Consider the following 21,422-nt stretch of genomic DNA (forward strand, 5'->3'; position numbering starts at 1 on the left):
TGCGGTGGCTCACACCTGTAATCTCAGCACTTTGGGAGGCCTAGGCGGGTAGATCACAAGGTCAGGAGTTTGAGACCGGCTTGGCCAAGGTGGTGAAACCCTGTCTCTACTAAAAATACAAAAATTAGCCAGGCTTGGTCGTGGGCGCCCATAATCCCAGCTACTTGGGAGGCGTAGACAGAGAACTGCTTGAACCCGGGAGGCGGAGGTTACAATGAGTTGAGATCACGCCACTGCACTCCAGCCTGGGTGACAGAGCGAGACTCTGTCAAAAAAAAAAGAAAGAAAGAAAAAAAAAGAAATACAAATTACTCTCCCTTACTCCTTTTTTGGGTATTCGTCTTGTTTTAAAAATCTTTTTGTGGCCTGGCGTGGTGGCTCAGGCCTGTAATCCCAGCACTTTGGGAGGCCAAGGCCAGTGGATCATGACATCAGGAGATCGAGACCATCCTGGCCAACATGGTGAAACTCCGTTTCTATTAAAAATACAAAAATTAGCTGGGTGTGGTGGCGCATGCCTGTAATCCCAGCTACTCGGGAGGCTGAGGCATGAGAATTGCTTGAACCCAGGAGGCAGAGGTTGCAGTGAGCTGATCGCGCCACTGCACTCCAGCCTGGTGACAGAGCAAGACTCCGTCTCAAAAAAAAAACCAAAAATCTTTTTGAGAAACTTTTAGATATGGGACAATTAATTAATGAATATCTAATACTATTCATTGTATGACTAGATTTCATTTTGGGGAGGCTTATTAATATAATTTAATTATTTTGAACAACAAGATGAATTGGGTAGGTGTTTGTTAGAACTTCAAATACATTATAGTTGAAAACTTGAAACAGTAATACAAATGCAAGAATAAATATTCTTTTAGAAATAGGAAATGGTTTCAGATAATATGGAGAAAATGTAAGGAAACAATTCAATAATAAAAACTATTGTTTGTAAATAAATCAAGTTTGAGAGTTTCTGCTTTAATAAGTTGTTAAGGTTTGGATTCAGAGATCTGTTTCTCTTATAGTAAACATTTTTAATATAGGAACAGCTCAGGGAAATGGTTTCCATATGCTTCTTGAGGTGTTAACAATACACTTTTGGATTGGAAATGCAATATAAACCTAAACTACATTCTGGAAGGCAAAGTGGAGGAGCATTTCAATGGTAATATGTACAAGAAACCCTTGTGCTTTGTAGATTTGTGACTTATGGTTTTGTGAGTTCCTGGAACATTCAGGTTACTCTGCAAACCTGTAGTCTAACATACCTTGCTTTGTCTGGCCAGCTTACTGCCTTAGTCTGGCTCAGTATTTCTTTTTACTACAGTTTGTCCATCTGGGATCTTTTTTGGATACTCTACACTTGTGGGGAGAATTGAGGCCAGTTTTGGGGCCTATTTTAAGGGACTTAAGATACATAGAGGATGGCTGAAGAAAGTAAATAAAATCCAAGTGGTAATTATATCTGTGAGACCCTTCCGGGTTTTCTAATTGATCTTGGAGGCAAGAACAGTTCAGTTTTTTTTAAATTTAAATTTAAATTTTATTTATTTATTTATTTTGAGACGGAGTCTTGCTCTGTTGCCCAGGCTAGAGTGCAATGATGTGATCTTGGCTCGTCGCAACCTCTGCCTGCTAGGTTCAAGTGATTCTTCTGCCTCAGCCTCCTGAGTAGCTGGGATTACAGGCGCATGCCACCACGCCTGGCTATTTTTTTTGTTTGTTTTGAGATGGAGTCTCACTCTGTCGCCAGGCTGGAGAGTAGTGGCACAATCTCAGCTCACTGCAACCTCAGCTCCCTGGTTCAAGTGATTCCCCTGCCTCAGCCTCCTGAGTAGCTGGAACTATAGGCACACGCCACCACACCCAGCTAATTTTTTTTGTGTTTTAGTAGAGACGGGGTTTCACCATGTTGGTCAGATTGGTCTCGATCTCCTGAACTTATGATCTGCCTGCCTCGGCCTCCCAAAGTGCTGGGATTACAGGCGTGAGCCACCATGACTGGCCTTATTTTTTGTATTTTTAGTAGAGTCAGTGTTTCGCCACATTGGCCAGGATGGTTTCGAACTCCTGACCTCAGGTGATCCACCTGCTTCGACCTCCCAAAGTGCTGGGTTTATAGGCGTGAGCCACGGCGCCTGGCCCAGTTTAGTTTTTTGAATTATGGCTAACTTCATTCCTGCTTGAGGTTGAGTATATAATATTATTGTATTACTCATTTATTAAGAGCTCCGGAATGTGTCTGCTCATAAATAGGTGGTTGTCTTCAATAGTATTTGTAATTTTGAAGAGTTACATGTTTAATAACTTTCTCCCTGGTTGACTTTTAAAGGTCTTGGTTGACTTCTTAAAAGTTTTGTTTTGGTTTTAAATGATATGTTCTACAGAAACACAAGGACAAATTACAAAGGTTTTAAGAGTTATATCTCTGAACAGGATTTTTCTAACCTTTCTTTCAGGTAATATCAAAATCTTTCAAATGGAGGTGGAGAAGAGGGAGGTGAGAATAACCTGGGAGGGTTTTAAAAATTACTACTACTTATACAGAAATGTTTACTGTGTCCTAGGCATAATGCTGAATGCTCTTTATTCATTATCTCATTTAATCTTTATAATAACTCTAATTGGTAGGTATTGTAAATATCCACTTTTTATGGATGAGGGAATTGAGGCTTACAGATTCTGAGTAACTTGCCTAAGGAAACAAACTAGTAAATGGCTCAGCCTAGATTCATCTAGGCCTCATTGATGACAAACCTTTGCTTCTGAATCATCATGCCATAATACACTTTGTATAAACCCTTTTTGTTTTTCTCTTTTATATCAGAATGTGGATGATGGCAACGCTATGTGCATTTTCAAAAAGTTACCCTAATCCTAAGATTATAATGTTGAGTTTACATTTTTACGTTATTTTTTTGCATACAAAAAGTGTATATATAATATGTATAGTTTAATGAATAATGAAAACAAATCAAATGCTTGTGCACTAACCCCCTGGGTTGAGAAATAGGGTATTACTGGTAAGTTTGAACCCTCTATCTTTTTTCTATTATATTTTCTCCTCCTCCCATAGAAATGACTACTTCTTTGAATTTTGTCATTCTTTTTCTTTTCTTCATAGATTGGCCAGATATTGTTGGATCTCTAAACAGTATACTATTTAGTTGTGGATTCTATATAAGTGTATACATTATATATTTGTGTTCTTTTTTAAGATATATTTTAAAAAATTTGAAACAGGATCTTGCTGTTACCCAGGGTAGAGTGCAGTGGGACAAACATAACTCACTGCAGCTTTGTTCTCCTGGGCTCAAGTGATCTTCCTGCCTCAGCCTCCCATGTAGCTGGGACCACAGGCATATGCCATCAGGCCTGGCCAATTTTTTTATTTTATTTTATTTTTTTTCAGATATGGCGGTCTAACTTTGTTGCACAGGCTGATCTTGAACTCCTGGGCTCAAGTGAGCCTTCTGCTTTGGCCTCCCTAAGTGTTGCGATTATAGGTGTGAGCCACTGCACCTGGCTAAGAATTTTTTTACTGTGGTAAAAAACACACAACATTAAATTTACCATTTTAACTGCTTTAAAAATTAAAAAACAAAATTTTTTTTTTTTAGAGACAGGGCCTTACTCCGTTGCCTGACTGGAGTGCAGTGGCACCATCAAGGCTCACTGCAACCTTGAATTCCTGGGGTCAAATGATCCTCCCGTCTCAGCCTTCTGAGTAGCTAGGACTGCAGGCACATACATGGCTAGTTTTTAAAATGTGTTTTTGAAATGTTTTTTTTGTAGAGACAGAGTCTTGATATGTTGCCCAGGCTAGTCTTGAACTCCTGAGGTCAAGCAATCCTCCTTCCTTGGCCTCCCAAAGCACTGGGGTTATAGGAGTGAGGCACCATTCCTGGCCACCATCTTAACCTTTATTTTTAAGTGTATAGTTCAGTAGTAAGTATATTTACATTGTTGTGCAATGAATCTCTAGAACTTTTTCATCTTGTAAAACTGAAATTCTATACCCATTAAACTAATTTTCCCTTCTTTTCTGCCCTTTGCCTTTGACAATCACTTTTTAACTTTCTGTTTCTGTGATTTTGACTGGATACTTCATACAAGTGGAATTATGTAGTATTTGTCTTTTTGTGACTGCCTTATTCACTTTACGTAATATTCTTGAGGTTCATCCATGTTTTAGCATGTGACAGGATTTCCTTTTTTAAAAGGTGCATATTTCATTATATGTATATAGTATCCTTATCTATTCATCCATCAGTGGATATTTGGGTTGCTTCTGCCTCTTGACTGTTGTGTTAATGCTCCAATGAACATGGGTATGCAAATATCTCTTTGAGATCCTGCTTTGAATTCTTTGGAATATTTACCCAGAGGTGCTGGATCATATGGTAGTTTTATTTTAAAGTTTTTTTTAGGAATCTTTATACTGTTTTCCATAATGATTGCACCATTTTATATTCCCACCAAAATGCACAAGAGTTCTTAATTTATATATTTGTTATTTTCATATATTCTGTTCCTTTCACATATTCTTTTCAAATATTCTGTTCTGCTCAAATATTTTTTGAAATATTAACCCAGCAGTGGGATTGTGGGATCATATGGTAGTTTTATTTTCAATTTTTTTTAGGAATCTTCATACTGCTTTCCAAAATGGTTGCGTTATTTTATATTTCTACCAAAAGGCACAAGGGTTCTTAATTTGTATATTTGTTCTTTTCAACTTACTTTGTTCATTCAGCATTGTGTTTATGAGTTATATTTTTGATATTCACAATGTTAATGCACATAGTTGTAATTTGTTCATTTCCACTGTTATATAGTATTCCATTGTAGGACTGTACTGCATTTTATTTATCCATTCTGCTGTTAATGGACATAGGTATTGTTTCCAAATTTCTTTTTTGCTATAGGAAGTTATACTGCTGTAACATTCTTGTATATGTCCACTGGTGTATATGAGTTATGGTTTCTCTAGTATATATACGTAGAATAAAACTGTTAGGTAATAAGGCATGTCCATTTTTAACTTTACTAGGAAATGCCGTTTTGTTCTTTAAAGAGGTTGTACAGTTTACACTCCTATCAGCAGTATGGAGGTTTTTTTTGTTTGTTTGTTTTGTTTTTTACATCTTTGCCAGCATTTGGTATTGTCAGACTTTAAAATTAAAAAAAAAATTCAGATGTGAAGTGGCATTTTACTGTGGTTTTAAAATGCATTTCCCTGATTGTTTCCCCTTTTCATGCTTTTTGGTAGTTTCTGTTTCCTCTTCTGTTAATGCCTGTATAAGGTGAGAATTTGTCCACTTTTTACTCTCCCTTCTGTTACTTATTTTTCACGAATTTATGGTAGTGGCTCATACATTAGTTTGCCTGCTTTTGCCTTTGTCCCTATAGTCTGCTTTCACACACAGTGGCCAAGAATGCGCCTTAAAATAAGTAATTTATGTTCTGTCACTTCTGTATTCTAAACTCTATAGTGGCTCCTCATTTCATGCAGAGTAGAAGCCAAAGTCCTTATAGCGTCCCTTCTGTCTTACATGATCATTCTCCAGCTTCTCTGATCTTATTACAATCCTTGCCTACCTCACTCTCCCTACTATCCTGAGCACTTTTCACCCTGCCCTACATTTTCTTCTTTCCCTAGCTCTTCTCTTCTAACACTACATAATTTATCTGTCCATGTTAGTATATAGGCTCTATGAGGGCAGGGATCATTGTTTTGCTTATTGAAGTATTCCTAATGCCTCAAACAGTGCCTGCTACATGGTGGGCACCTAATGAATATTTATTGAATTGCTTTGAATTCGGTGAATAAGTGTCCATTTTCTATGATGGGTAAATTTTCTTTGAAGGTATTTTAGTTCTCTGAATAATAGGAGTTTTCTGTAAAACTAAACAATAATGGAGAGCAATTTTATGCTTGCTTTCAGTTGTACTGGAAGGTTTCATTTTCCCTTGTTGAACACTTGTTTAGATGAATTAAAGAGCGCATTTTTAAGGGCTCTAAGATTATTTTTGATTATGAGTTTTATTACAGGGTAATCACTAGGGAATTTAAAATTAAGATCAAAATCATACTCAGGAGGCTGAGGCAGGAGCATTGCTTGAGGCTAGGAGCTCAAGGCTGCATTGTGCTCTGATTGCACCACTGCCTCCAGACTGGGAAACGGAGTGAGACCCCCACATCTCTAAAGAAATTGACATAAATAAATTAAAAGATGATGAATTGGCCGGGTGCGGTGGCTTATGCCTGTAATCCCAGCACTTTGGGAGGCGGAGGCAGGTGGATCACCTGAGGTCAGGAGTTTGAGACCAGCCTGACCAACATGGTAAAACCCTGTCTCTACTAAAAATACATAAATTAGCCCGGTGTGGTGGCAGGTGCCTGTACTCTACTACTGTAATCAGCTACTCTGGAGGCTGACACAGGAGAATTGCTTGAACCAGGAGGCGGAGGTTACAGTGAGCCAAGATTTGTGCCATTGCACACCAGCCTGGACAAGAGTGAAACTCCCCGTTTCAAAAAAAAAAAAAAAAAAAGGCCAATTCTTGGCTTTCCAAAAAAAAATCAAAATCAGATATTTAGATTAGAAACTCAGATTGCATTAGTGGTTTCATCACAGGATAACCTCATTTCTTGTTAATCACAAAGTATATAATCTTATACATCTAAAAGTAAAAAGCTAGTCTGAGATTTCTTGATAGTGTTGTAGTGAAAGAGGAAGAGTTCCAGAGTGCTAGGTAGAAATGAAGAGTAATCCCAAGGCTTTGAGGTGTCTGAATAAGCAAATGAAGTAAGGAAGGCAAAGTCCAAGAGCTGCTGTTTTTTTTTTTTTTAATTTTTTAAAACATTTATTTATTTATTTATTTATTTATTTATTTGAGACAGAGTCTCTCTCTGTCGCTGGGTTGGAGTGCAGTGGCGTGATCTCGGCTCGGCTCACTGCAACCTCTGACTCCCTGGTTCAAGCGATTTTCCTACCTCAGCCTCCTGAGTAGCTGGGATTACAGGCACACGCCACCACATCCAGCTAATTTTTGTATTTTTAGTAGAGATGGCGGTTTCACCATGTTGGCCAGGATGGTCTCGATCTCCTAACCTCGTGACCTGCCCGCCTTTGCCTCCCAAAGTGTTGGGATTACAGGCGTGAGCCACCACGCCTGGCCTGTTTTTTACTTTAATAAGTTGAAATTGTGATAGACTGTAGAGAAACTTTGAGAGTTGGAGTTGTTATGTTTGATGTAGTGAATGGAAGTATTTTACTAAGGTGTTACATTCATTCAACCACTATTTGCACCAAAACACAGGGCTTGAGATACCGATAATGAGCATAACAAATGTGATCACTGTGTTCATGGAATAATATATTTGGGGAGACAGATATTAAACACAAAAATTAAGAAATATAAGATTCTTGATTTTGATAAGTGGGCCATAAAAAGCAGGATATATATCAATTGGGGTTTAGTCAGGAAAGCAAAAACCACCCTAGATATTTCAAGCCATGAAGAATTTACTTCAGGCAATTACAGGCTTACAAACCTGTTAGGAAGGGCTAGACAGTAATGTAAGAGAAACTGCCCCATTCAGAAAGTCAGAAAGAACAGGAATTGTTGAAAAACTGCTGCTGCTGATTCCACTTGTCTCTTATCTTTGAAGCAGGTGGTTCACAGAAGAGTACCCGAAAGCTGTGAGTGAAACCTAATGTGTCATATGCTGATGCCCATGTGCTGTCCTTTGCTGTTGAAGGAGCAGTAATGCTTCTGTTGTCTTTTTGCCTTCCAAAGCTTTTCAGATGTTTCTCAAGATGTTCTCAAGAGGTAGAAGCAAAACTGGAGCTTTGCTCTTAGGGATTTTGGAAAATGAATGTAGTTTCCAGATTTCTAGTCCCTGGGAAGAGCACAGAATGATGAAAATGGTTTTAAGTTGCCAAGAGACAATCTGGCATAATTAGCTATGAGAGAAAATAACAGGGTCATCAATTTTAGATTGGATGGTAAAAAAGTCCTCTTTAAGGAGGAGATATTGTCTGATGGATAAGATCTTTTAAAAGACAGATCACTTTCTAACAAGAATTTTGGCTGTTTTGTGGCAGAAGTGGAGGAGGACTTAGGAGTAGGGATAATTTTTCCAGTAAGAGTCTTTCTAAAGAGGTGACATTTGATTTGATACTTGAGTGATGAGAGGAGGCAGCCATAGGAAGATTGGGAAGAACAGAATGTATGGCTGAGAAGACAAATGCAGTTGCCCTAAGGCTTGAATAACCTTGGCATGTTGGAAGGAAAGAAAGAAGAGAGGGGTAGAATGATAGGAATGAAGCTGGAGAGTTAGGTAGGGGTCAGGTCAAGTAGTATCTTCAATGGTGTGGTAAGTCATTTGTATTTTATGCTATTTAATATGAGACACCATTGGGTCATGAACAAGGGTGAGAAATGAGCTAATTTTCATTTTAAAGATATGATTTTGGCTGTTCTGTAGAGACTACATTTGGAGGAAGAAGGTGGGTAAGTGTTGGGGATAAGTAGTCGAAGTAAGGAGAGCAGTTGGGAAACCTTAGCAGTACTTCAAGTAATAAGTGATAGTGGCATATAACAGTGCAAATGGCCAAAAGCAGATGTATTTTAGATGTGAAGTCATCAGTCTTGGTATTAATTAGATGCGGGTAATTAGGAAGTGGAAAAATCAAGGAAGCCTCCTAGGTTTTTGGCATTAGCAACTATGTGGATTGTGTGACATTTAGTGAAATAGGAATAACTGGGGGAGGAGCAGATAGAGCAGTATGAAATAATCAAGTATTCTGCTTTGGACTTGTTATGTTTTGTCATTGTTTAGGAGTCAAAACTTGTCATGTTTTGTCATTGATTAGGAGTCATTGATTAGGTGGTTGGTTGAGCTGAGGGATGAGATCAGGGCCGTAATCAGATTTGGGAGGCACATTTACAGCTGTTTAGACTGGATATGATCATTTGTAGGGGGAGAAGAATGCCCACGACATAACTCTGGAACACATCAACTTTTAGGTGGTTTACAGAGGAGAAGCAGCCAGAAAAAGAAACAGAGAAAGAGAGACAGGTAATAGGAAAACTAGTTAAGTGTGAGGTCACAGAAGTCTAGAGAATAAAGTGTTCCCAGATGGAGGAAGTGGTCAGTTAATGCTGCTAAGAGGTGGTATTGGATGAGGACAGAAAATTCTTCTCTGTTAATTAACTATTGGCTTTGGCAAGATTGAGGATATTGGTAAAATCCATGAGAATTGTTTCAGTGGAAGGTCAGGAATAAAAGACTAATCTGAATGAGTTAAAGAGAATGGGACATAGCAGTATAGACAACTCTTGTTTCAGGAATTTTGCTGTGAATGGGAACGGGGAAATTGAGTAGTAGCTGCAAAGGAATGTAGAGTCAATTTAAAAAGATGGTTGTTGATATTAAGGTATGCTTGCATTCCAATAAGAATGATTCAGAAGAGGAAGAAACTCATAATGCAGGAGAAAGGGGAGATAATTATAAAAGTAAAATACTTGAGTAGGGATTAGGAAGTGGGATATAGAGCATAACTGGAGGGGAGGTATTGACTTGTAGCTAACAACAGAGATATTTTTTTCATTTTAACCTGAAGGAATGCAGTTAATATGGTTATAGAAACAGGTAGATTGATGGCATTGGTGTTTAGAAATGAGATTATTTTTGTCTCTATAGTATGAGGCTAGGTCACTAGCTATGATTGAGGTGAGAATGGGAAATGTGAGAAGTCTGAGGAGAGAGAAGAAAGTATGAAATGGTTCATTCAGGGAATGGGAAAATGACTTTAATTAAAAATTGTAGAAGGAATGTCTGGCAGTGTTGAGTGTTCATCTGAGATCTGTGGTGTTAATTTTAGTGTGAATAATTTTAGTGTGAACTTCGGTAAGGTTATGAGATGTTTTTCTTCAGCAAAATTTAGCTGCTCAGATACAGTCATGGACTGGTAGATAGATGGCTTCAACCATAGATGGATCAGGTGGAACAACAGTGGAGAGGAGCAAGTGAGTTAAATGCATTTGCAAAGGATTGGTTTTAATTCTAGATGCTGTAATGTATGCTTGTGTAAGGATGAGGTTAGGACCTTGAGAGGGGTGATAAATAGGGAAAAGTAGTAGTGTCAGTGGATGGGAGCTCCTTGTGAGGTCAAAGGATAGAGTAGTGGTATTTAATGCAAGTCATCTGAAAGGAGAGGGAAAGGTGTTCAGAGAGTGAGATGCTAGAAACAGACAACCCAGCAGAGAGATATATATATATTGATAATGACAAGATTGCAGGCTGAAGGTATGAGGGTGAGTGACTTAAGTGGGATGGGGCAAGAGATCATTGGAGTGAGGCAGTCCAAGGAATTGAATGTCTAGGATAGTGCCTGGCTTATTTATGAGGATGTTCAAGTTGCCAAAAATGATGATAGGTATAGTGGTGAACAGGGAGACCAGACCATATAAGCCAGACGCTGAAAACTGTACTGGGAGGGGAGGAGCAGATACTGTTAGGGGAGGCCATAACTGAGGATAAAGATGGTGGGATTCCAGAACTAGTATCACTGATTGAAGTGTCTGCAATATGAGTATGTATTACGTATTGAGAATACTTTGGATCATATTCACTATAAGTGGTCCCAGAGGGTGATGGGGAGGACATGAGAATAGAGTGATTGTGATCATGGCAGGAAAAAGGTTTACAACATTTAAATTTAAATGGACTTGTATAGTGTTGTGTTTTTTGTTGTTGTCGTTTGTTTATTTTGGTTTTTGTTTTTTTGAGACAGAGTCTCACTCTCTTTGCCTAGGCTGGAGTGCAGTGGCATGATCATTGCCTGATGCATCCTTGACTTCCCGGGCTCAGGTGTTTCTCCTACCCCAGCCTCCTGAGTAGCTGGGATTACAGGTGCACACCACCACTCCTGGCTAATTTTTTTGTATTTTTAGTAGAGACAAGGTTTCGCCATGTTGCCCAGGTTGGTATGGAACTCCTGGGCTCAAGCAATCCACCTGCCTCAGCCTCCTAAAGTTCTGGGATTACAGGCGTGAGCCACCATGCCCAGCCTTTGAATAGTGTTTTAGGAAGTTAATTTGAGTAGTTGGGGGAAGGGGAAATATGCTTAAATAGCTTTAGGAAACTAGCTCTCTAGGTAAGGTATGTGTTTCTCTTTGTATAATCCCATTATTGACACTCTACTACATATAAGATTTTGTTTTTGGATGGGTGCAGTGGCTCATGCCTGTAATCTCAGCATTTTGGGAGGCTGAGTTGGGAGGATCGCTTAAGGCCAGGAATCTGAGACCAGCTTGGACAACACAGCAAGACCTCATCTTTACTTGTACCCCACCTCTCCCCCACCAAAATTTTTGTTTTTAAGTCTATTTTAAAATTTTGATGTAGCATAAGCAGTCCAAATAAAGGTATTTGATTTAATCTCATGTATTTTCTGCATACTTTTAAATTTACAATTGTTTTCTTTACCTTTATATTGGATTTTTTTTTAATTGCTTGTATGGCTAACCTGTTGAGGTCCTCTTTTTGCTTAGTCCCCCCATTCTCATTCCATAATACATGTTGGGAAAAGATTATAATAAATATTGGGAAAAGGTTATCTCTACACTGATACCTTTCATGTTTACATCTTTGTTTACCATAGAGTCTGCTCTTGTGCCATCAAAGTATCTAACTGAATATGAAACATAGCATTAGGAGTATCTATCTTCTATAGATGCTATCTATAGAAGCATCTTCTAGTGGAAAGATTAGGATGAGAACAAAGTAGACCATAACAAGTATAATAGCCATACAAATAGCTAGATGGTTATGCTTAGTTGGCTGAATTTAATAGGCTGGGTTCTGGAGCAAACCAGAGCAGTCTGAGAATTCATTTCTATTGGCAACAACTGAAGGAATGCCAGGCAGACTTTGAAATCTGTGCTGGGTCTAACTTGGTGATAGTGGGTTTGTTTTGATTCTTTGTAAGATTCTGAGTCACTATTCAGCCCAGTTACTACTTGATGCTTGCTCTGCCTAGTCATCTTCAGTGATTCAGTTTTGGCTGCAAACCTATGAAGAATTATTGGTCAGAGTGAAATGACATTGAAATCTGGGGACCTAAAGTGCTATGACCTCCTCTTGTTAGAATGGGGAGGGGTGTATGAGACTCAGATAATTATAATAAATAGAGTTCTGGCCCAGATTTAACTCACAGTGTGTCTCTGTTATCAGAGTCCTTTCTCTGGTTCCTAGTTTTGTAATTGGAATCAACATACATGGTAGTTGGCAGAATTCTCAACTTGGCTCCTTGACCAGTTTGGTTAAGTGCTTTCCTAGTGGGGGAAGATCAAGTGGAAGCCTCTAAAACTGTACCTTCCCTCACCTTGGAAGGGACAGCATTTCTTCTAGTTTGGGATTAACACATATTCTGGGTCCACATGTTTGCTTTTTCTGCTCATAAGTCCACAGCCAGCACTACTATCTGAGGACTTACAGAGTGTTTGATCCACTAATACGGGATCTTGAGTAATATTGTCTCTTACCAAGAGTCGCACTTTACAGGAAAGATGTGTAGCAGTGGGCCAAAGTTCATGAATCCACTGGTCTTAACTCATACTGCTCCACCTATAATCCTCTGGATTGATAGAACAGTTGTAATGGGCTCATAACGGTACAACTGAGATGCCAGATTGGAGGTGATCCTCTACAAGGATGGGTATCATCCCTCCAGAATGCTTGGCCATCATATGGATATTCATTATATTAAGTATCCTCAACAGGTAATATGTACACGGGTTCAACAACCAAGGGATGGAATAGGAGTGGTCTCATTTACTATCATACCCAATCCTTACTTGAGGAATTTATGCTTTCCATTCATATAGCTTTAGACCCTGTGGGCTTAGAGGTTCTTGTCTCCAGAAGTAGAAATGCCCTACTAGGGAACAGACACAATGAGAGTTCCATTAAATTTTAAGCCATGCCTGCTGTCTGGTCACTTTGGGCTCCTCTTGCCAAAATCACTAGGGAAGAAAAGGAGTCACCATCCTGGTAAGGGTAATTGACTCTGATCATTATCACGGTATGGACAGAGAAGAATATGTCTGGCATTCAGGGGATCTGCTGATATGTCTCATGGTGTTCCTAAGCCCATTATTTTAATAAATGTACAAATACAATAGCCATTGCCTAAAAAGGGCATGGTAACCAGAGTTTCAAACCTCTTAGATAAAAGGATCTGGATCGCTCTACTGGCAAGCTGCTTACACCAGCATAAGTGCTAGCAGAGTATGAGGGGACTCTAAAGAGGGATGATGATCTGTTATGGCCAGGAAATCAACTACAGCATTGGGACTATAGTTTGTCTTCTTCTCTTGAAAGTTTCCCATGGAAACAAAATAAGTAGAATCCTTAAGAAGCTGTTTCAGGCTGGGCGCGGTGGCCCACACCTGTAATCCCACCACTTTGGGAGGCCGAGCAGGAGGATCATGAGGTCAGGAGATCAAGACCATCCTGGCCAACATGGTGAGACCCCGTCTCCACTAAAATACAAAAAATTAGCTGGGTGTGGTGGTGCACGCCTGTAATCCCAGCTACTCAGGAGGCTGAGGCAGGGGAATCGCTTGAACCCGGGAGGTGGAGATTGCAGTGAGCCGAGATCGCACCACTGCACTCCAGCCTGGCAACAAAGTGAGACTCCGTCTCAAAGAAAAAAAAAGAAAAAAAAAAGAAGCTGTTTCCTGCTAGAGTGCACTTACTCTAAGAAGCAAGTGGATGGTCGTTACTTTTGAAACTCTTGGCGGGGAAGTGCTGTTGGAGCCGCTGTGGTTGCTGTCCGTGTAGTGAAAGCGCGTGCCTTTGTTTGTGTCCCTGGCCATGGCGCTGCAGCTCTCCCGGGAGCAGGGAATCACCCTGCGTGGGAGTGCCGAAATCGTGGCCGAGTTCTTCTCATTCGGCATCAACAGCATTTTATATCAGCGTGGCATTTATCCATCTGAAACCTTTACTCGAGTGCAGAAAAACGGACTCACCTTGCTTGTAACTACTGATCTTGAGCTCATAAAATACCTAAATAATGTGGTGGAACAACTAGAAGATTGGTTATACAAGTGTTCAGTTCAGAAACTGGTTGTAGTTATCTCAAATATTGAAAGTGGTGAGGTCCTAGAAAGATGACAGTTTGATATTGAGTGTGACAAGACTGCAAAAGATGACAGTGCACCCAGAGAAAAGTCTCAGAAAGCTATCCAGGATGAAATCCGTTCAGTCATCAGACAGATCACAGCTACAGTGACATTTCTGCCACTGTTGGAAGTTTCTTGTTCATTTGATCTGCTGATTTACACAGACAAAGATTTGGTTGTACCTGAAAAATGGGAAGAGTCGGGATCACAGTTTATTACCAATTCTGAGGAAGTCTGCCTTTGTTCATTTACTACTACAATCCACAAAGTAAATAGCATGGTGGCCTACAAAATTCCTGTCAATGACTGAAGATGACATGAGGAAATAATGTAATTGTAATTTTGAAATGTGGTTTTCGTGAAGTCAAGTCATCTATAGTTGATATGTTTTATTTCATTGGTTAATTTATACATGGAGAAAAGCAAAATGATACTTACTGAACTGTGTGTAATTGTTCCTTTTATTTTTTGGTACCTATTTGACTCACCATGGAGTTAACATCATGAATTTATTGTGCATGATTCAAAAGGAGCCAGGAGGTTTTTGTTTTTTTTCAACATTGTGATGTATATTCCTTTGAAGATAGTAACTGTAGATGGAAAAACTTGTGCTATAAAGCTAAATGCTTTCCTAAATCAGATGTTTTGGTCAAGTAGCTTGACTCAGTATAGGTAGGGAGATATTTAATTATAAAATACAGCAAAGGAAGTCTAAATATTCAGAATCTTTGTTAAAGTTCTGAAAGTAACTAATAATCTATAAACAATGAAATATTGCTGTGTAGCTCCTTTTGACCTTCATTTCATGTATAGTTTTCCCTATCGAATCAGTTTCCAATTATTTGACTTTAATTTATGTAACTTGAACCTATGAAGCGATGGATATTTGTACTGCTTGATGTTCTGTGATACAGAACTCTTAAAAATTTTTTTTTGTGTTTTATAAAATCAAGTTTTAAGTGAGGAAATAAGTTTGTTAAAAACAAAAAAAGAAGCAAGTGGATTTGTGTGGTGTAATTTGCCTGTTCATATAATCCACTCATTTTTCTATAGCATCATTTATTGATTTGTAGAACCTGTTTATATAGTATGAATATTTTCTTTTATGTATGATGAAAACATTGTTTTCTAGTTTGTGGCAAGTCTTTTAATAGTATTGTGTTTCCCCTCCCACTTACAAGAAGTTTTAAATTTAAAATTGTTGTTTTTAGAGATGGGGTCTTGCTGATCTCAAACTCCTGACCTCAAGTGCTTCTTCAGCCTTGGCCCCCACAAAGTGCTGGGACTACAGATGTGAGCCACCACACCTGGCCTTAAATTTTGATAAAATGAAATTTATCAATCTCCTTTACATGGTTTAAAATTTTTTAGTTACTTTTAGGAAATTTCTGCCCTGATCTCGTAATTATATTCTCCTATAATTTGATAAAAGTTTAAAGTTTTCTCTTTGATCTTTAGTCATCTGTTCATAGGGGATTTCTTTTTGTGTATAGGGTGAAAGATAGGGATCTAGTTTTTTTCTCTCCTTATCTAGAAGCATCTCTCTTTATCTAGAAAGCATTTATTTAGTGTCTCAAGCATTTATTTAGTAGTCATTTATTTCCACACTGATTTGTAATACTACCTCTTTCCTATGCCGTATTTCCATGTATGCATGGATTTTGTTTGTGTGTGTGTGTGTGTGTGTGTGTGTGTGTGTGTGATTTTTTTTTTTTTTTAACAGAAGTATACTTGTTCCTTACTGTGTGCTGTTATGTTGGTGGTACGTGAATCCATAGACATCTTCCTGGAATGTCAATTTTACCTAAGGAATATGAAAAAGATTGAGTAATTGAATAACTGGTAACTATTTGAGGACATTTTTCAATGAAATAAGGCTGTTTGAATTATGGAGTCAAATAGAACTTTCATGAAGTTTTAGCTTTTTAAGCTAAAACGTGATACAATTTGAAGACATGTTGAGCTTATAGGGGACCATTTGAGGCCATTTCCCCAATTTTCCAGGAAGTTCATTCTTTATCATTTAAGAATACTGTGGTAGAAAAGGGTGAGAAAGACTACCTTACGTGGACTGTTTTTATTTTTTGTCAAAACGTTGTGTTTGTTGTTCCATGTATACATTGTGTGTATTGATACCTTTATTTTTTTTGTGATCTCTGCCTGGAATGTCATCCTTCTTTCGTATTTCAAGGCCAGCACATTTTTCATGGCCCAGCTCAATTCAACCTATTTCTTGAATCCTTTAACAGTTGTAATCCTTGTTACTGGCTCCTTTGAAATCTGGTCCTTACTGGGTATTCCTTGTATTAAGTAATATTTCTAATGGCTAATGTTTATTGAGAGTGTACTATGTGTCTGGTATATTTCTAAGCATTTTACCTGTATTAACTAATGTAAATCTCATCAGCTCTGAAAGCTAGGTTTTTACCCCTATGTAGGTATTATTTTTATTTCTCACAAGGAAGGAAACAGAGGCACAGAGAGGTTTAATAATTTAAATAAGGAAAAGCAGGCAAACTGGCTTCAGAGTCTGTGCCCTTAACCAGTATGCTCTGCTCCCTCTCAGTTGCTCAATAAATAATTGCTCAGGAATGAATTTACCACTTATATTAACACTTAGCAGACATAACTTTGTTCTGTTGTTTTATGGGTGTGTTCTTTCCTAACTATATAATACATCCCTGAAGGCAGGGATAAAATCTTATACTTCTTTATAGTATGGCTTTATATTTCATACTTCATTAGATGGATTTACTACCTATAACAAATCCCTAGTAGATGTTCGTAGGTGATGATAATGAATTTGGTATGACCTTTAGATTTGCCATAGAGTAACATAAACCTAATCATTCATTGTCAAGTGGGTCTAAGCTTTCTAATAAGACCTGTTGGTTTGAATACTCCAGAACCACAGATAAATAACACTATGAGATCTCCTGGTTCTGAAGCTGTGGGGTTTGGCTAGACCTGTAACATTCTATTCAGTTGGTAGAGAGATCCCCAGAGATTAGGTGACAGATTTCTGGCCTGCACTTAAACTATGACCTGGACAGGTCATTTTGTCTTGCTATCTGTAAAAGGAGAAAATCATATTTAGTGCAGCTTTTATTTTTAAATCATGGTCTTTATGTAGACCATGCTTTTTAGAAGCAAAGTTATGTACCTTCAAAGTAGCATATTTTCTTACTTTGTTATAATAATACATACCATTATGTTGGTACAAATTTGGAAGAATGTATTATTACCAGCAAAGCTGTGCTCTAGCCCAGGCTGGAGTGCAGTGGTGCGATCTTGGCTGACTGCAAGCTCTGCCTCCCAGGTTCACGCCATTCTCCTGCCTCAGGCTCCCGAGTAGCTGGGACTACAGGCGCCTGCCACCACGCCCAGCTAATTTTTTGTATTTTCAGTAGAGACTGGGTTTCACCGTGTTAGCCAGGATGGTCTCGATCTCCTGACCTCGTGATCTGCCTGCCTTGGCCTCGACCTCCCAAAGTGCTGGGATTACAGGCATGAGCCACCGCGCCCAGCCTTTAGTTTTACTTTTAAATAAAGAGCAAAATATTTACATATTTTTTGAGATAGGGTCTTACTCTGTCACCCAGGGTGTAATGCAGTGGTGCGATCACAGCTAACTGTATCTCCAACTTCCTGGGCTCAAGCGATCCTTGCACTTCAGCCTCCCAAGTAGCTGGGACTACAGGCCACTATGCCCAGCTGATTTACTTTTATTTTTTATTTTATTTATTTAATTTGAGATGGAGTCTTGCTCTGTCGCCCAAGCTGGAGTGCAGTGACACAATCTCGGCTCACTGCAACCTCCGCCTCCGCCTCCTGGGTTCAAGCCATTCTCCTGCCTCAGCCTCCCTAGTAGCTGGGTTTACAGATACGTGCCACCATGCCTGGCTAATTTTTTTTTTTTTTTTTAGTAGAGGCGAGGTTTTGCCATGTTGGCCAGGCTGGTCTCAAACTCCTGACCTCAGGTGATCCACCCGCCTCTGCCTCCCAAAGTGCTGGGATTACAGGCATGAGCCACTGCGCCCAGCCACCCAGCTAACTAAAAACATTTTTTTTTTTTTAATAGAGATGAGGGTCTTGCTGTGTTGCTCAGGCTGGTCTTGAACTCCTGGACTTAAATGATCCTCCTGCTGCGGCCTTCCAAAGTGTTGGGATTATAGATGTGAGCCACTACACAAGGCTGAAAATATTTTTTCCCCCGCAAGACAGAGTCTTGCCCTGTCACCCAGGCTGGAGTGCAGTGGTGCGATCTCAGCTCACTGCAACCTCCGCCTCCCGGGTTCAAGCAGGTCTCCTGCCCCAGCCTCCTGGGATTACAGTTGCCCGCCACTGTGCCTGGCTAATTTTTAGTAGAGATGGGGTTTCTACATGTTGGCCAGGCTGGTCTCGAACTCCTGACTTTGTGATCCGCCCACCTCGGCTTCCCAAAGTGCTGGGATTACAGGCCTGAGCCACCGTGCCAGGCAACGAAAATACTCTTTTTACAGTTAGTTTCTGGAAAGTGTAAGAATTCTTTGGTCAAATGGAAAGGACTTGATAAATGTGTAGCTATAGCTAACACTTTTTTTTTTTTGAGAACGAGTCTCAACTCTGTTGCCTAGGCTGGAGTACAGTGGTGTGATCTCAGCTCACTGCAACCTCTGGCTCCCAGGTTCAAGCAATTCTTGTGTCTCAGCCTCCTGAGTAGCTGGGACTACAGGTGTGTACCACCATGCCCAGCTAATTTTTGTATTTTTAGTAGAGATGGGATTTCACTATGTTGGACAGGCTGGTCTCAAACCCCTGACCTCAGGAGGCCTCAGCCTCCCAAAATGCTGGGATTATAGGCATGAGCCACCACGCCCAGCCAGCTAGCACTCAGTGAACATTTACTATGTATCAGGAATTGATTTAAGTTCTTTTACATATAATAACTCATTTAATTAAGTTGATTGTTGGGTGCCCATTTGATTTTTTAAAAGGTTTCCATTTCCCCCTCTTTATTAGTGTAATTCAAAAATAATTGTCAATACTAATCAGAAAAATAAAAAATTACAAATATAAAATATGACTTAGGTTTTGAAACAATCTGGGGAACGGGTCTCAAACTTGTCTGTTATTTTATTAATTGATTTTCCCTAGTGTTTATTAGGGATTTAAATGATTAATTGAAAATGTTAGCAAATGTTGAGCAAACATTGATATACTTTGCTTTCAAGAAAACAAAAATGAGAACATTGTATTTTTAGAACTATTTCACCTTGAGTTAAGCATTGCTTGTCATAAACCAAATACAGTTCTTGCCTTCATAGCCCCACATTCTCTGTATGGATCTTCTGGAATTTTCTGTTGTTGAGGTAGGAGATGATAGTTTATTCTCACACATCTGCTTTATATAGCTTATATAATTTAGTCTATAATTATTTGCTAGTATCAACTGTTTTTTAATTGATTCACAAGAATGTATATTCTTGTACTCATCAAACATTTGAGGGTTCAGCTTTGCATTTGATAAGGCACCTGGCATAGTACTGAGAGGGTAGCCAACTGTTTAGCTTAAATATTTGAGGACCTAATGAATAGAAATAGCATCTTGACTAGTTGTTATATTTTATTCTATTTAAAAGGTCATAATAATGGATGCTTGATAAATATTGACCTAGAAGAAATAGTTAAAAAAAGAATTATATATATTTTTTCATGGCCTCTTAAAAATAGTAGAAAAGTACAAACTGTTGTGGATATGAAGAGTGAAATAATGAAAATAAACCCAGTGTTAAACTCTAAGAAATAGAAACAAAATATAATTAAGAAAAATTGAATAAAATAAATAATAGAAAAGTAGAAATTAGGAAATTGGAAAACACACAAAAAAATTGTGAAATTCAAGTTTCTTTATAGTGATTCTTTAAAAGGGCCCTTATACAACTTAGACAAACATGTAGCATTTCTAATCAAGAGAAAGAGGTAGAAAAACAAAATAAGAAGTGAAGAGAGAGCTAGAACAATAGAAACAGTGGAAAATTTAAAAAATATTTTACTCAGTACTAATAAATGAGAAAATCTTAATGGCTTGGGTAGTTTGGGGAACACTTAAATTATGATTGCATTCCTTTGAGTTCATTTGTTCATTATAAGCAATCTTTTATTGGTCACATGTAACAGTGGTTCTCAGACTTTTTGGTGTTAGTAACTTTTATAATTTTAAAAGTTATTGATGACTCTCAAGACCTCTTATTTATGAAAGTTATATCTGTTAACATTTATCATATTAGAAATTAAAATTTGGAAACTTTGAAATGTTCATTTATTCATCAAAAATTATAAACTTATTACATGTTACCACAATGTATTTTTATGAAACATAACTATATTTTCCAAAACAAAAAAATTTTGTGAGATGAGTAGCATTGTTTTACATTTTTGCAAATCTTTTAAAAATGCTTGGCTTAAGAGAAGAAAACTAGATTCTCACATCTGCTTCTGTGTTGAGTCTGTTGTATGTTTTGGTTGAAATAAATGAAGACTATCTGGTATCTATAGATACCTATTTGGAAAAGGGATAAGCATTTTAATAATAGCCTTTTCAGGTAATTGCTGACATTGTTTTTGGACATACTTAGGTACATGTATTTTTAGCTCCTTTGAATCATGGTGGAAGTAAAGACATACCTTATTTAGTGCAGGACCTGCATTAATGGAAATCAGAGTATTAGTTGAATTTGCCCTTCCTTTCCCCGAAGTAGAATTATAGTAAAGGTCTCTATGCAAATGCTAGCTTGGTTTAGTGGGACATCGTTCTTTCAAGTCTCCGAAGTCCTGAATGCTCCTGTGGCCATGGTGCTTTCCCTTATTACTCGTATACAGACATACCTCAGAGATATTGCTGGTTTGGTTTCTGACCACCACAGTAAAGCAAATATCATAATAAAACAAATAGCACAATAAAGTGACTAGCACAATAAAGTGTGTCACACAAACTTTTTGATTTCTTAGTGCATATGAAAGTTATGTTTACACTATACTGTAGTATATTAAGTGTACAATATCAATATGACTAAAAACAGTGTGCATACCTTAATTAAAATATACTTTACTGCTAAAAATTGCTAACAATCATCTGAGCCTTCGAAAGTGACTATAATCTTTGTGCTGGTAGAAGGTCTTGCCCAGATGTTGATGGCTCTTGAATGATCAGGATGGTGATTGCTGAAGGTTGGGGTGGCCTTGGC

At 38.4% G+C, this 21,422-nt stretch overlaps 1 protein-coding gene and 1 pseudogene across 1 annotated transcript in view; both read left to right on the forward strand.

Annotated features, from left to right (window-relative positions):
• Nucleotides 1-21,422, forward strand: part of MNAT1 (MNAT1 component of CDK activating kinase) — a 232,971-nt gene that overhangs the window by 31,370 nt on the left and 180,179 nt on the right. The gene's annotated exons all lie outside the window — the stretch shown is intronic.
• On the forward strand, nt 13,750-20,255 carry LOC134728902 (mitotic spindle assembly checkpoint protein MAD2A-like; annotated as a pseudogene).

Source organism: Pan paniscus, chromosome 15 (genome assembly GCF_029289425.2).
Source record: "Pan paniscus chromosome 15, NHGRI_mPanPan1-v2.0_pri, whole genome shotgun sequence".
Lineage (NCBI taxonomy): Eukaryota > Metazoa > Chordata > Mammalia > Primates > Hominidae > Pan > Pan paniscus.